Raw genomic sequence first — 7,851 nt, forward strand, 5'->3', positions numbered from 1 at the left:
GTTTGTTTGTTTGTTTGTTTTTGTGCTGCTGGTTTTTACCCTCAGTATAGATATTGACCCATAGACATCCTACAGTGGAAGCTCTGTATTTTATGATAAAATCAACCCGTGTTTTCATTCTTAGTAATTACATTGTAATAACATGTGAAAGAGAATTCATACCAAAAAAAAAAGGTCCTTGTTCATTTTAACACTGATAATGAACACTGTTTCAGTAGCACATTTTCAAAAACTGTATAACTACGGTCAATCTTGCCAAAGTCAAATCTATTTGGACTGAAGAAATAGCTTCAACTTCAATAACATTTGACTTGTGAGGGATTAAAATCAATAAAATGTAGAGAGAAGAGGACTTGAAAAGACCTTTGACTTAGGCGATTGTTCAACTTATGCGAGGTCGACTTAAGCAATGTTGACTGTACATTTGTGTTGAAATAATTATCTAGCCGAGGCACCATGCCATCCACTATACTGCATATCACTGAGAAGAGCACTCTGAGACCAGAACGATCTCATCCCTTTTGATTAGCAAATCTTCGGTAAATATATATTTTTTTTATTTTGAGCGAATTTTTATGACTTTAACCATGTTCCATAAAATCTTATTCTATACAAGATAAGCAGTGAATTCAGCATTGCCAATTTGATACTATGATACTCTCTGCAGTGATTCTCTCAGGACACTACTGGTTATTGAATAACATGACGTTGTGATTATTATGATAACTGCTGCAAAATTCCAATGATTAATTCAGTGGAGGTGACTTCCATTCTAACAGAGTCCTAGGAACTGGCAAAATTATTTCATTTAATTGGATTTTTGTTCCAGCAGATATGTAAAATATGTAAAGATTTGTGGATAATAATTTTGGGACCGAAATTTTTCCTTTGATTTAACAAAATTTCAGGCTTTCAAGCGGGATAATGTAAAAAAGTAGGAATAAAGTAGGAACAGAATCTCTAAGAAAGTAGGAAAAAGTAGGACATGAGAGGGAAAAAGTAGGACATTTGAGAAAAAAAGTAGGAATAAATCAGGACATGTGCAGGCAATTTGGAGTAGTTTTCGTCGAGACTCACCAGAACCCTTGATGTTACATGTAAATCTGAATTTGTACTCACAACCCTGCTGCCTCAGCCTCACTTTTGCTCCTGGGAGAGCCTGAAAAATACAACAAAGGCAGACATTCCTTAGAACAATGTCAGGAAACAAACAGAAATGCATGTTCAATCGTACAGGCAATATGAATCTGCATAGAAAAGACATCATTCTGTGATTGACATGAACACCTACCATTGTGACCCTGCATAGCAACACCAACAAAAGTCGCTCGACATGGATTTTTAGTTAAGGGAAGATTCTAAAAGAGCAAACTTTAAGCTTAAAAATGATGTATAACTCGATATAAATGGACTCTCCTAACCTATCCTAATATTGGAATGAAGCACACACTCTGGAAAATGTGAACTGAGTAAAGGGGCTCTGAAGTATAGCGTCTATTCAAGCGCTTAATCTTCATTAAGCAGTGCTAGCTCTGCAATGAATGGAACAAATACTTAGTAACAGGATGTTAACCGATGGAGCAGCAACAATGAAGAGATTAACAGATTAAGCTTTGCATGCTTTATTAACACATTCTGTAGATGATCAATGCCAACTTTCAGAGCAGTAGCATCATCCTTCCTAAAGTTATTGCAGTTGAAAGTTAAGAGTATGGACAGTTTTTTTTTTTTTTTAAGAAATGAAAAGAGGCCTCTATGAGAAACACCTAATCACACTATTCTACCAAAAAAGTGTTCCAGAAAAAGATTGCTAAAAACACAATTTCCTTTTTGTTTTATGATCCTAAACTTTAGTATAATATAGAAGAAGACATGCTCTTTCAGAAAATATGAAAAATTCGAGATTGGCTGGGTTGGCCCATATCACCTATTTTCAGTCCTAACACAAAATCAGTGTGTAAGACTTATTGTTGGTTTTGTGATGCACGGTCACATAATCTTATCATCCCACAAAATATGTCATAAACATTCCATGATGTGTAAGTTATACACTAGTGCCAAAGGTATGTTGTATACTTCCATAATTAAAAGATGGCATCTTTTATCTACAGTTCTTTGAATGTTTTGAAGTTGTGAAGACATGTGCTTCATTTCAAAATGTGAAAAAGAGTGGAGATAAGGATATTTGACAAAATCAATTAAAAAAAAGATGACACTTTTATCTCCATTCATTTAAAGTTGTAAAGATATGTTTCACTTCAAAGTGTGAAGAAGACTGGAAATAAGGATGTTTGACAAAGCTATTCAAGTAATGCTCAAGACTACTATGCTTTCAAGTTCCAGCTGAATGACCATGAGATAAGCAATAGATTAACTTTCCAAGAGACCTTCAATTTCAAATCCATGTAAGCATGTAACATGTGTTCAAACATTTTAAAATAACAGGAGAATTTAAACTACTTATATGTAGCAGTCAGTATTAGTCTCTGAGAGCATGTGTTATCATAATTTCTGGCAAGACATGCATGAAGAATGGATTGTCTCATGACAGTGAGGCCTTACAAAGTGAAATTAATACCTACCAATGCATTAACATCCCTATTTTGCAAATCCTGGCCCACTACAAATCTACACACTCAAATACTGTGAGTTCATGGCACAGTGTCCACCACTGAATTTCCAGAGATATCATCTTGGTATTATCATATGATATAGATGGAAGCATATTAAAGGCAAGCTCAATTTGAAACACTTTAACCAATAGGACACAAAACATCCAAAGAGAGAGACAGAAAAAAAATCAAATACTTTACATTTCAGTATCAATCAGGGAAATGTAGTACTGTCACATGTAGAGTAACAGAAGACTAAATATAACCAAATTACTCCACTTTATAAAAGTGAGGAGCATATATGCATATCTGCTTTTTGTTTCTTATTGTCTGTAGTCTTACTGACTTTATAGGTAGCAAACACGACTATTTTTGATAATTTTCTGTAGATAACGAATATAAATCAGTTTTCATTTCTTTGGTGTTCTGCAGATGATAGATTCCATGTATTCTTGAATGAACTTACATTTGTTAATCTAGAAAGAATGGTAGAAACTTATCATTCTGTACTTTCCAATGATTTCTTACTGTTTGCAATTTCTGCCAAATTCACCGCGGATAGTTAATAATTTTTTACATTCAACTTCTTTTCAGCTCATCATGACCCTTTTTGTTGAATATTCATACAGCTGTTTGATCTTTTTAGGAAGTTTCTCCATTTTGCAATATCATTCCAGGCACTTTTAAGCTCATTCAATATTCTTGAAATCAAATTTCTTCATATAATTTTGAGAATATCATATCCTTCAGCCTTTGAAATTTTACAAGGTTGAGGTTCTGCTTTTCATTCTCCAGATATTTTGCTGGCTCAGTATTTCAGCTTGTCAATTTTATAAACTACTCTTTACAAGATCTGGGGAATAAACAGTGACTGTCATTATCATTTAAGTCCTTGCCAGCTTCTCTGATTTCTCAGAAAATTCCAAAATTAACAAACTGTTTTGGTCATTTAAGCAAATACACAATAGATGATCTGTATATTTACCATGCAGTTCTCATCCCCCCTTAAATAGAGTGTATTTGTGTCCTTTCAATTTTGATATTCTCCACTGTTCTTTTGGTTTTCACCTTCAACTTACAGCTTTGTATGTTGACACAACTGACATGTTACACATCCATCCATTCACTTTTTGTAAGAAGTTTCCTTGTCTCACATTTTACCAAGACTCTTTCACATGGTTCAATATTTTGGGTGTGTCACTTCAAACGATACATCACACTTTAATCACTTTCATTAAGGGATTTCTGTTCTACCATTTTCTTGCATCTTGTTCAAACTAGCTGGATAATAAAAAGATGTTCAGCCTTAACTAAAATTTGCAAGATCTGTGGAATAAAAAGTCGTCATGGCTTCTAATTTTTCTGCAAGTTGCTTCCTCCAAACTTAACAAACTGTTCTTGGCGGTTCAATTTAAAACATTCACACACTTGCTCTTCTTTGTGGAATTAACATTCATTAGCTTTCCTGCTTGTTTGGGTTTTTTCAGGTATGCTTCAGATGGCTTTTCTCTCTATATATTCCTGATAGTTCTGTGTCTTCAGGAAGTGGACTTCAACGTCTCATGGTTTCAACTTCAATCAATCTTTAAACGATAGTGAAATATTGTTTTTGTGTTTGTTTTCCTTGAAGTTCCTCCATCCCCTGCTTACTTCTAAGTTCTTCGAGGTAATGTATGTCTTACCTGTGATACAATTCAACCTCTTAAACAATACTTCTAAGATGTAAAAAGCCATCAACTTTTAAGATTGTCCATAAAGAGGTTTCAGCTCTCCTATTAGTCTTTATCTTTCAAGATGGCTAAGTAATTACTGTTGTTCTCATTCCTTGTTCACAATTTGTGGGATCTGTTAAATACACATTTCTCCCTGTTTATCTGATTTGACGTCAAATTCTACTTTAAGTGTATGGCAAGCTTACCTGGTAATTTTGAGCGATGATGAGAGCTGGTTCAGCACTGCTCCAAGTCCTAGGCTGCAATATCAGTGGTATCAATCACATAAAGGTCTTCACAGGAGCAAAAGCTGAGGCTGGCAGCAGTCTTGTGGTTGATTGGATTGTGTTGTCCCTCTTTCATGTTGAAGATAGAGGCTCTCCCCATCGGTAAGAATCTGCAACTAGAGTCTACTCATCATTTCTGAATATCAATTATTCAAGTAGCCTTGCACATTTTTTTTTTTTGCGGGTTTTTTTCACCAAAAAAGTAGGAAAAAGTAGGAAAAAGTAGGATTTTGAGAAAAAAAGTAGGAAAAGTAGGACAAGCAGTAAAAAAGTAGGAAAAAGTAGGAAAAGTAGGAACACTTGAAAGCCTGAAATTTTGCTATGTGTCGGGCAGCGCACTGTATGCAAATAGCTCAAAAGCTTCACACAAGATTATGGGAAAGAAGGTTTTTAGAAGGAAAAATGCATTGCAAACAGATAACTTGCATAAGAAATAGATATATTCATTTTATTAGAGAGCATTCATCTGTGCTTCCAATTGTATCCTGAAATATATATCATGATTCTCTAAACATGTGTGTACGCTATCATACAGAAAATTGGACACAACTTCCATAGCAAAAAAAGAGAGAAAAAAAAGATACATATTGAATATTTGTATTGCATTAAATAAAGCACAAAGCGGTACATCACATGACAACCAAGCCATGCCAAAATCAGAGCATGTATTACTTTGTGGAAAAATGGGAAAAATGATAATATTGAAGCTTCTAGGGGCCTTTGTACACACCAAGTGAATGGCCCAATGAAGGGGAAGATTAATAAAAACACATCTATTCACCTCATTATCCTCAAATAATTTAGAACCGTCAGGGAAATTTTTGATATAATCAAGTAGTTCCAAGCAATTCTATAACATATAGAGTGACATTCAGAGTCTTTGCTCTTTGTAACAGCAATTCATGTACCAGGTACTAAAAGATACCACATAAAAATCTACAGTATGTTGTGTTACAATGCCCAGCTATAGGCCCACTTGCAACACAGTACATAAACTAGCTCTGGCCTTACCAACAAACTTTGTACAACAGGCCGCAAAGATAGTGCGCAAACAGTAACTTTCACACAACGTTCACTGTTGCCTAGTTGTTATAACAAGTCTTGATATACTGTGGAATAACTGCTGTAATAACATAATCCTACTGGTATGTACAAGGTAAAAATAGGTAGAAATAATGCTTGATTTTAAACTGGTGTAGATTAACTCTAAAAAATTAAAGACTGTGTAGTACTTGTTGTCAACAAAACTACAGACCCTGCTGCTCTGTAAAGCCATCATTAATCCATTGAAGACGAGTCCTAAGAATACTCGGGAAGGTGTCTATGGGAAATGTGTGTTATAGCAAAATCAGCTGATCCTCAATGAGTTAAAGGGATTGTATATAGTATAGTTCTGGTTGAGACCTAACTTCAGGTTTCTAACACTGTTGGGTGAGATAATGAGAAACCTCTTATGAAAGAGCACGTAATTCCAAGAGGGATTCAATGTTTATTTGATGAAAATTGGTTTTGATATGGCTGAGATATCCAAAACAGAGCGATTATAATAAAAGGTGGGACCCAGCTTTTATTACAATTGCTTTGTTTTCCTTTGTTTTTGGATGTTTCAGCCATTCCAAAACCTATTTTCATCTGATAAACATTGAATTCCTCATAGAATGGTATGCTCTGTATCATTTCATTTAGTGGTTTCTTGGTATCATGCAAAAAGTTAAAAGCCCAATTCTCATCTCCACCAATATTATACCATCATATAGCTGCTAAACCATTGTACATCAACATGCAGCTCAAAGAATACGGCTGGTTTCCTTTTGACAATAAAGGCATTTCTGTTCTTTTCTGTAATTGTGGAAATTGTTGAAAATGAAAGAAGGCACATTCACACATCACTAAGTGGAGAGTTTGAACAAGGAACAAATGCTTGAAATCAAACAAACAAATGTATTAATACTATGACTTTGGGGCATTGACAATTTTTTACACTTTGGAGAACTTGTTCTATTCTAAAGGATCATATGATGCACACTGTATGACTTGAATATACACCTCTCCAATATCAAACTAAATAAATGAAATAAGATTTACATTATGGTAAGGAAGATGCATAACTTATCTGGTCAGCTTTACTTGTGGCAGGTAAAGCATGTCAGAGCTAGATAAAAGATCTACATTTGACTCAGTGGACAAGTGTCTTTTTAATGGTTCCGCAGAGCCGCGATAACCACGAGTACATGTATGTATGTTATGTATCTAATTATTCATTCAATTCATGAATATGATAATAAAAAATCCATATCAAATAAATGAAAATAAAGTGGATTTCTTTTTATCCAATCTTTAAGATTAATATGAACATTTGCAAAAATTAGATTATTACATGTACACTGACATATTTTATGATCATTAATAAACAATGTGAAATCAAAATATGGTGCTACGTGCACTCTTGATAATTCATGACTGTTCTTTTTATATTCACATAACTAGGCACTTTTATCATTGTAGTAGTGAAAATACTACCACCAATAATAGCACTGGCAGAAAAAAAAAAAGCAATAGTACATTTAGAAGTTGAGTAGCAGTAGTAGTAGTAGTAGAGTAGCAGAAGTACAAAAGAGGAAGTGATAGTGACAGTAGTAATGATAGAGATAGTAGTAATGATAGTGGTAGTACAACAGTGTAGTAGTAGTAGTAATAGTAGTAGTAGTAGTAGTAGTAGTAGTAGTAGTAGTAGAAGTAGTAGTAGTAGGAGTAGTTACTAGTAGTAGGTTGTAGAAGTAGCAGAAGTAGCAGCAACAGTTAGAGGAAGACAACAAAAGCAAGCTGCTCACAATGATTTCATTTCACACTGATTTCAATATTCCTTTCTATTAAAACTAAGGACATTTGCCAATCAGTATTATGTATGATCTGCTTGGTTGTGATCAACTGGATGCAGGCCATCGATTTCATACACCTGTATGTCTATTAACTTTGTGTGGTTTTGACTTATTCATACATTCTTGCTCATTTTGCATAACATCATGAATATCAATGGCAATTAGGCAGCTTCAATATGACCCCTCAGCATTTAGTGGGGTGATAACTGGCGGTACAATGTAGTATTACGATTAAAGACCTAACTTTTACTGTCAAAAATAAAGTGTGCTTTACCTCTAAACTTCAATGGAGCACCATGCTCTATAACTTGATCTCCTCTATAATCATCTTGGGACCAACACACTGAGATACTATTCAGGG

Source organism: Diadema antillarum, unplaced genomic scaffold, assembly GCF_040938485.1.
Source record: "Diadema antillarum isolate AM-2024a unplaced genomic scaffold, OU_Dant_1.0 scf00000014, whole genome shotgun sequence".
NCBI classification, from domain to species: Eukaryota; Metazoa; Echinodermata; class Echinoidea; order Diadematoida; family Diadematidae; genus Diadema; species Diadema antillarum.